Source organism: Lepidothrix coronata, unplaced genomic scaffold (assembly GCF_001604755.1).
Source record: "Lepidothrix coronata isolate B3197 unplaced genomic scaffold, Lepidothrix_coronata-1.0 Scaffold172, whole genome shotgun sequence".
Lineage (NCBI taxonomy): Eukaryota > Metazoa > Chordata > Aves > Passeriformes > Pipridae > Lepidothrix > Lepidothrix coronata.
In genome coordinates this window covers 1226060-1235826 of record NW_016690352.1, presented here as the reverse complement: position 1 = coordinate 1235826, position 9767 = coordinate 1226060, and the positions used below count along the sequence as shown (strand labels likewise).

The 9767-nt window shown below is 39.9% G+C and overlaps 1 long non-coding RNA gene across 1 annotated transcript in view; it reads left to right on the top strand.

Annotated features, from left to right (window-relative positions):
• Window positions 1-311: 311 nt before the first annotated feature.
• LOC108504662 overlaps window positions 312-9767 on the top strand; it is an 11868-nt gene continuing 2412 nt past the window's right edge. The window contains exons 1-2 of the long non-coding RNA XR_001877200.1: window positions 312-356; window positions 8825-8878. This is a non-coding gene — a long non-coding RNA (uncharacterized LOC108504662). The remainder of the gene's footprint in view (window positions 357-8824; window positions 8879-9767) is intronic.

Genomic DNA, 9767 nt, shown 5'->3' with positions numbered 1-9767 from the left:
GGCTTTTGACTTTTGCATTATACCTCTGATGGGCAGTTGGGCCCATCCCTCCCTCCAGTGCTGAAGGTGTCAAGCCCTGAAAAGGCAGGACCTCTGATGGCCCATCAAAGCCCATCTCCCCCCTCTGCCAGTCTTGAAAGGTGGGAACCAGGCCAGACACAGAAACTCTGCGCAGGCCCAGGGAGAGGTTGGAGGCTCGAGGCATGGCTCGTGACACTGGCCATGGATATAATAACTCATAACTTCTTGGAGTGTGGGGGCTTCCCTCCTTCACCCCCAGCAGATCAAGGTCACCACTTCGACTGACAGACATGGAAGCGGCAACTACCAAGTGTCATCGCTGGACCCCGTGGGCGGTGACTATATGTGTTTTTTCCACTCTCATCTTTTCTTTTTCCTTACTCTCCCTTACTCTTATCCTGTCTTTCTCTCCCCTATGCATTTTCTCCCCCTGCAAAGGTTATCCCTATGTCACATTGTTATATGACAACACCCAAAATGCTAGCATACCTGTTGATACAAAATTGTTAAAATAAACCTTACCAATATATGTTTTCAGACACCGATTATTCAGTGTCTTTTCCCTCTAATCCACCCAAGGGAATTATTGATAAAAACCTGGGTTATCCCCCCTCCCCTTTTCCTGGGGCGGGTCGTAACAGGTGGACCATGACCATGAGATTGTGGAGTTCAGTACTGGGAGAGGAGGAAGCAGGACAGAGAGTAAGATTGCAACCATGGACTCCAGGAGAGCTAACTTTAGCCTCTTCAGGGATCTTCTTGGAGGAATCCCATAAGAATGGGCCTGCAGAGAAGGGGTGTCCAAGAGAGCTGGTCAATATTCAAGGATCACTTCCTCCAGGCTCAAGAACAATGCATCCCAATGAGCAAGAAATTGGGCAAAGGGGGCAAGAGACCTGTGTGGATGAACAAAGAGCTCCTGTCATTACTCAAGTGTAAATAGGAAATACACAAGAGATGGAAGCAGGGTCAGGCCACTTAGAATTAATATAGAGACGTTGTCAGAGTAAGTAGAAATGAGACAAGGAAGGCCAAGTCCACCTGGAATTAAATCTGGCCAAGGATATCAAGGACAACAAAAAGGGCTTTTTCAAATGCAACAATAACAAAAAGAAAACTAAGCATAATGTGAGCCCATTACTAGATGGAAGGGAAACCCTGTTAACAGAGGATGCAGAGAAGGCAGAGTTACTGAATACCTTCTTTGCATCAGTCTTCACTGACAAGACCAGCCCTCAGGAATTCTGACCTAGGAGACCGGGTAAAGGAGTGTTGGAAGGCTTTCCCTTGGTCAAAGAGGATAGGGTTAGAGAACACCTAAGCAAACTTGACATCCACAAGTCCATGGGCCCTTGTGGGATGCATCCGTAAGTGCTGAGAGAGCTGGTGCACACCGTGACTAGGGCTGCTCACAATCATCTTTGAAAGTTCATAGTAGTCAGGAGAGGTGCCTGAGGACTGAGAGAAAGCAGATGTCACCTCTGTCTTCAAAAGGCTCTCTTTTGGTATGGGACAGGGGCAAAGAGGATGGACTTTGGTGACAGAGTTCAGAGAAGGAGTTTCCACAGAATGCCATCTTTATCCTTTTTGCTTCACTTCAACTTGGGGTTGCATTCACCTCCATGTAGAAAATGTGTGCAGACATGCTTATTATGAAGCCTAGGTTTAAAATCCACTGTATGTTCAGAGGAAGTTAATCTGAGCTTAAAGAAAGGTGCTTTTGTGAACAGTAGATTGCAAAGACTTCCTTGGATAGCATATGCTGCTGAAGTATTAAGGCATGCAATGGTATAAGAATGAATAACACACAGGTATGCAGGAGCTGCAAAGCTGAGCATGGACTGAATTTATCTGTAAACCAGGCATGTTTTTATAGCAGTTGGTAATTCTGGCCTGTTTCTGTTGCAAATGTTGCTACCAGGGCAGGGAGGGTAAGTTGATATTAACCTAATAGTGTTCTAAGCCAGCCATTCTATGGTTAAGAGCTCTACATGTGAAGCATATAAAAATGTGCTAGTGACACAGAGATACTTGGTGAGAGCCAAGTGCCTTTGTTCAGCTAAAATAGTGGAGGTTGCACTGGGTTTGTTGCTAAGTTAGAGCCATAGCAGCTACTGCTCTAGGCAAATGGCTTTCTAGAATTAGAAGCCATTACTGTCTGAAATGACACATTTAGAAAATGTCTCTACATGAATAATTAGCTCACCCAGCAAAGCTGCAGCTACCTGATAACACAGTATTTTTCCCAGTTCGGAGCGTCTTTTATTTATCTAAAACTTTCCAGTGGTTGTCACTGCTACTTTATTCCATTTGACAAATAAGTAGTAAAAGAAGGTGTTTTCATATATGCAGAACAATCTGCATGTTTACATTTCTTACAGCTCTTGCAAAGATGTAATTGAAACCCTGAAGAGCTTTTGCTCTTTATACTACTGAAAGCCATGCTCAACAGCTTTTTGCAAATTTCCAGTTTGGAGAACTGATGAGTAATTATTCAAGTGTTTACGTGAAAGGAAAAAAAATAGTCTTCCCTTAGAGACAATATTTTGCTGCAGACTTTAGTTCTCCCCTTTCTGTTTCGTTTGCCTTTTCTTCAACTCAAAAATGTCTACTTTAGATATTGTTTGATATGGTAGAATATCTTTGTGTAGTAGCTGAAAAGGAACTGGACCTGTCCTTCATCAGTCAAATAAAGCACCAAATTCTCATTTCCATAATGCATGCAGTTTTCTTTCACTTATTGAAGAAAATTACCAATTTCTTTTTGTATTGTTGCCCTGTGGTTGCTGGGGACCACGTATCAATCTGAATGTGTATGGCCCAGCATTGGTTTTTGCAAGTAAGCTAAAAATCTGCCAAATTGTATCATAACCCAGGAATGGAGGTAGTAGAGATTATTTACTTCACATATATTCTCTGCAGATTGTTATGACCAACTGCAAGGAAATGAGAAAAAGATAGGTAGTTGATATTTCTAATTTAATCCTTGACATCTCAATGAGTCATTTTAATATTAAAATAGTTCTCACTATACTTTCTGCATGAAAGAGCAAAAGAATCTTTATTTTTAATAGAATTTATTCAGGAAAGCATCAACAAAAAATACTAGAGTACTTTTAATGTTTGTTCTACATCAAATATGCTGAGATGAGACTTAAAACCCCACCAGGGAATTCACATTTGCCTCAGTGGTGTTAGTAAAAGCTGTAATTATCTGTATATTTTGAAAATACTTACAATGAAACACAATCTAATTCTCAGTTATAGAACAATATAGTACAACAAAGACATTATAATCTATTATTTTCATTATAAGATGTGGGTGCATAACCAGGAAGAACACTAACACAGTTATTTCTTTGTAAATATATAAACACTTACTGGAGCAGTGAAAAATCAGAATTTATTCTGACTTTATCACAGCAGAACAATTCTGTAGTATAGGTAGACAAAGAGCTTGACTTTCTGGGGTATTTTTACTCTCATAGTCCTGTTTTCTCTCCTTTAATTGTCAGTAATGTCACTACCCTGTGACTTTTGTGTGGTGTTAGGTTTAGCCTAATTGCCTTCCCCTTCACTCTTGACAGCATTAGTGAAGCCAACATTTCCAGCAGTGTCCCTCAGGCCTTAACTGCTTCTAAATGTAATGCATTCCAGAGCCCTGCACCCCAGAGCAATGTTTACCCACCGATATTGCAGGGCTTAGCAAACTGAAGTATGATCCCAGCAGAGACTGAACATAGACCGGGGTTGAAGTAGGTAAGGCTGAAAATGACCTAATTAGGAGCCATAGGACTAAGAGGGACTGTAGAGTTTACATGGCCATGCCTAGCCCTTGGTTAAGGACATCCAGGATTTTTGACTGGATTTGTGTTATTGAAAGATTAAAGCAGCCATTGACATATTTCAATTTTTCATCTGTCCACATCTTTTTCAATTGTTCAGATTTTTACAGCTGAAACCCTCAGTTTGGAGAAAGTTCTAAATATGTTGTGACAGGGAAGGGCATACTGTTCTTTTTACCTTCTGAAATTTCAACTTCTTAACTGTTCAACTGTGTATGTGCTTCAGCAGAAAAGCAAATGAGGAGAAATGTGAATTGAACATAGGGCTTCCAGAAATAAGTGTGTCAGGCCAGGTAAAAGATTCACCTAGCCCAGTATTGTCTTTCTGGAAATGACCAATAAGGAAGTTTAGGGAAGAAAGGGAGAAATAAAGGAAGAATGCAGAGGCACATAAATGTAAAGCAATAAGGTAATGGTATTTCCTATTCCCATTCTCAGATTCTAAGCCAGTAGCTTTATCTTTGTATCTAATAATTCTTGGTGGATTTCTAGTCCATGATTTTATGTAGTTACTTTTCAAACACCTGTGAACTTTTGCTATCTTCAACATCTAGCAGCAGTGAATTCTAAGGCTTATCTATATCATGCTAAAGGGCTTCATTTCCCTGTTTGTTTTCAGTCTGCCACATAATTTTATTTGACAACCGCTGTTCCTTGTGTAGGAAAAGAATAATCATTCCTCATCCACTTCTCCCTGACATGACAGTTTTTTTAGCCCTCTGTCATATTGTCTCCCTAAGTCATCAGTTTCCTAGGATAAAGAGTCCTCTTCTAGTTGGTCATGCCTTGTCACTCCCTAACTCTGATCAGCCTTCTGCTATTTTCATCTTCAGTGTGGTTTCTCATGGTCTCTTTGTAACTTGTGGTGCTCACAGATGTAGTTCCACCAATGCCTTCATACAGATTCCTGCAGTTTACGGTGTGAAAGTGGGAAGCTGAAATGAATCAGACCAGAATTCCATTCTATTTATTGTCCTGTCTCAGAATATCCATATAGCTGGTATCTAACTAGACAGTTCTTCAAAAGGATTTATACTTTAAACCTTGGGTTCATGCACTGCAAGTCATTTTTCATACTATTTTCACATGGTGCAATATTTAGACCCATCTAAAAGGCAGTTTTTAACCCTTTTCCACCCCAGCTTTGACACTTACTGTCCCATAATAAACTAAAAAGGTGTCTCAGTCTACTGATTGCAAATCCTGTTGTGAAACTTAAAAACAGGAAGAGATTTCCCTGTTAAGAGAGATTGTGTGATATTATAAAAAGTTCTGGCAAGCCAGCCCAATGAATAGTCACAACTATTCATTTCAAGGATAAAATTTTTATATTCACCCTGAAACGTAATTTCCTGGGAAAAAAACCACCTTGAAATCTGAAGCTAGCTCTGCTCCAAATTTATTCTACAGTAACAAATAAATACAGAATGCTGCAAACTGCAGTTAGCATAACAGATCATGAACTGTTGACTTCATTTGATACTTGCTGAAGCCTTGGTGGGCAAACTGACAAGTGTCCACCCTGTCTAGACCTTCTAATAAACTCAAAAACGTTCACTGATTGATATTTTGGTCACCTAAGAAACTGATCGTATATGCATTTAATGACTGTATAAAGGAATGAATCACTTAAAATGCAACTAAAAACTGCTGCTTCAGCATAGATCTTTTAAGTCAGTTGGAAATAATTAACTTCAGGATGATTTATTGAAGAGATTAATCTTTTTCTTAGAGTTGGAGTAATCTACATGACCTCTTCTGAAAAATATTGCTCACTACAGTTTTAATGGTTTCAAGATGAGCCAAGATAGTGTTACTTGCTTTTGCTATCACTTAATAGACATTCTGCCTCAGTACCTCTTTGTGTATGTAATTTATTTTCACTGGCACATACTTAATTAAGTAGTATCATATCTTGAACATTATTTTTCTTGAAGCAAGGGTTTTATAAAAGGCAAGCCCTGAAGAATTTCACAGATCAGATCTTTCCATCTTTTCCATATGGAAACATTACACACCAGCATAAATTGTAAAATCATAAATTGTTCGTTGGTTGTCAAATATCCTGTGGAAATCATAAAGCCACTGGAGGCTAAATACACGAGTAAGACCCCATTGATTTCCAATTAGCAAAGAGAATGTCTACAATCTGTGTATACTGTAGGAATAATAGTCTCACTTCTTTTGGACAAGTACTTGTTGATTTAATTGAAAGTATATATAATAATAAATTTGAATCCATATAACAGAAAGTGTGTTCTTTCTATCAGTTTTTGGCTTTACAATTTTTGGTAAACAAACAGGCTTAACTTCACTGCTAATTAGTAGAAAACAGTTACTTTATATATCTACTTTGAAAAAGAATCTGAGAATTTCTATGTGCATGTTTCTCCTCGTTTTTGGTGAGTTCTTTCCAGCACAGTTAACTCCCATTTCGTCTTAGAAAAGCAGACTGCCCTTGCTCACATCATGATCTCTGACCTCTTATGGGTTTCAGTCAGTCTGAGAATAATTCTTAGGTTATTGAAAGCGTACTCTTCTCCAGTTCTTCCTGGAAGCAGCTTTTAGCCTTATAAATAATAAGTTGTGTCAGGCTGGAAGGAACCAAAATTTCCTACATAATTCTTTTGAGGAATCAAATTGTTTTATATTGTTTGATTTCATGTTCCCATTATCAGCCTCCTTAGATATCATTCTCAGTGTACAGAAAGGACAGCAAACTAAGGCACACGAGCTAGTTGCAGAAAAATACCATCAGTTGTGCATGACAGTCCTTTCTGCAGAAAACACTTGAGCTTATGTTTTCCTTCCATGTCACGCATATGTCTCACATAACACTGTCAGATAAATATCTGCAGTATAGCTGATATATTTGCTTAAGATAAGAGGGAATTTCTGGAGTGTCAGCTAGCAGGATCCCTTCTTGAAGGGTCCCTTGTTGCACTTATTTTCAGTATCTTTTGTCAGAGGCATAAAAAAGTACTTTGAACCTTTCTGTTATTAGTAGCTGGCATGACAAAGTAAGAGCAAAATGATTGCATGAATTAACCAGAATAGCATTCTGCTGGACTGAAGCTAAGCTTTCTACACACTGTGAGGCATGTGTTTTTAAGCTTATTTTGCTTGCTTTACTGCATTAGCAATGCTACAGTTTTATCCCACCTCACCACTTCCTTTTGCTCTCAATGCATTTCATCGCCTGCCAGACTGTATCTGATCTCTTACTAGCCCAAAAATCTGGGCAATCAGCACATATGGAGCCTGATGGTACAGCAGCAGCCAGGGAACTTGCAGTGCATACTCTTGGGTATACCAGTCTGCGTGTAAACAACTTCCAGTTTAATAATCCTGCTTTTCATTACAACTTCTTTTCTCTCTTTGTCAACCAGAAAGGCCTGGCTGATACAGGAAGGAGAAATCTTGTGGTAATGAGATTTCAAAAGACAAGTTAAATTTGTTCCTGTAGAAAAGGAAGGACATGAGAATTAGGAAGTGCTGAGTACAAATAGGATTATGAGAAGTTTACAGGCTCTAACAAGCTCTTCTGATACCAGAAGGGCCACCTTTGCACAACTTCCAAGTCTGGGCTCTCATAGCAAACCAGCATGTAACAAAGAGCGTTTCCATGTGTGCCCAGCTTTTTCCTCAAGAAGCTGTTTGTCTCAGGTGGTCTAAAATCCTAAAAGGGAAATTTCCACCCTCAATTTAGTTGCTCTCTGAGACCATTATGGTTTTTGCTCTTGGTAAGTCCACCCATCTCAATTTCTAGCACTGCAAGAGCCATGAACAAGGACTTTATTCTCAGTACTACCAATGGCTTTTGTGTTAACTATGGCCATGTAACTTTTGAAGTTTCCCCTCGTTTCCCTTTCTACCTCCAGAAATTGATTTTAAGCTAGGGAAGCCAATTTTGCTGCGTTTCCTCTGCTGTCAGTACACTAAAACAGTTACGGAAGATGCAGAGCACCTTCCCTTAGTGTCTTTCTTCCAATGTCCCTGCCTGCATCTGGAAGGACAGCAGACAAATTAACCTGTGCTCCAGAATCCCTCACCAGCCGTCCCTTTTAATCTCCCTCGGACTACATGTTGCCGCTTCATCGCACCCTACGTGGGAGACCAGTATTGGGAGCTCTTGCCGCTCCGGCAGCCCTCCCCGCGGTCCCTCGGGGCGACCCCCTGCTGCAGGGCACGGTTGCCCGAGCGGGAGGCCCCAGACGGCTGGATGGAACAGCCGGGACCGCGGGTGTGGAGCGGCCGCCACCGCTCCCGGCCCCGCCCGCGCTGGGGGCTCGGAGCCGCCCTGAAGCAGCGCCGCGGCGCTCTCCGCCCTGGGTGCGGGCGTGTGGGGGCATCTCTCCCCTCGGGTTTCGGGGTCTTGCTGCTTTGGCACTTCACAGCTGTACCCTGTAAGGAGCAGCATTGATTTTCCCCTAGAGATATCCAAGAGATTAGTTACGCTCGTAGTACTTAACATCCTCGTCGTGCTGAGGGCTTGGTGCCATTAATGTAGTGTTCCCTTGGCTCCTAAGTGTATAGTTTCTAATGAGGGCACAAAGAGATTTAAAACACATACTCTCCGTATATTATGGGATTATTATGGGATAAATACCAAGAATACTTTTTTTTTGGTCTGCTTATAAAACGAAGAATATGGTAATAACACCTAAAAAACGACTTTATGTACCATTACACAAAGTTGTTGGAGATGGGTAGAGTGCAATGATAGGAGATCCATAAGATTTCAAATCCAGAAGAAACATTGATTATTAGGTGGTCCAATTTACCAGATATCAGATAATTTCAGATAATTTCTGCATCAAATGACTAACTTCAAGGCATAGAATAAATGCTTTAAATTCTTATAGAACATTTAAATAAATTTAAGTGTTTAAATATTTAATTTATTAAACAATTTAGCTTATGGATAACATAGCAAAAAATATGTACCATCCTTTTAGGTCAGTATTTGGCCAGAAGCTCCTGTTGCTTTCTGCATTATTACCTTTTTGTTGGTACGTACTTCAGATAGAAATCAAGTCTTTTAATTGTTTCATAGATGGTTCAAGAGGGTCAATAACTTCTTTTTGTAGACTGGGAAACATCTATTTCTTCTCTTAGATGTCACTAACCTTCACTCATCCTTCTTGTATCACAGGTATCATACTTCACTTATGACCTCTCTAATGTCAGCCTTAAAAGAGGTACCATCACTATCCCTCAGATTAATATTCCAGTATTGGTGTGTATATACTCAAAAAATAATTTTATCTTTTCCACTACTGCACTGTGACTTATCCAGGGTCTTGTGAGTAATCTGTGTCAGGAACAGGAAACCAGCTCCATTTCCTTAATGGCAGTTAAGCAATTTACTCACTACAGAATCACTGGAAAATAAATTACAGTGTAATCCGAAGCCTGGAGAAGCTTTCTAGTGACTCTCAGGGGCTTTAAAGCCAGGAGTTACTTAATTTTGGCACTACATCTGTATAGTTGAGTTCAGACCAAACATTGCTTTTCGACTAGAGAAACTGCCTCAAGGCACAGTGGTTGTTTATCAGCTCTTTCTTTGCTTGTGTACACTAACCCCACTAGCATATTAGTTGTCTTCTTTTTTGTATTATAACACTAACACGAAGCTTTGGGAATTTATTATGAAAAGTTTAGTGTGCTCTCTTACACGCAGATGGGAGAAATGAGAAGTTTTGCAAAACCCCAGATAAAGAATATGTCAATACCATTATCTTTAATAGGGACCTAATTTATCAGTCTTTAACATTGGGAAGATATTTATTTTACCTTCATTTTTTGCTTTCCTACAGATATCTTTAGTGGCAAGAAAATTTAGAAACAAAGTAATGGAACACTGTTTTGTTACACATTGGTGCTAGCTTGTTGTTTTCA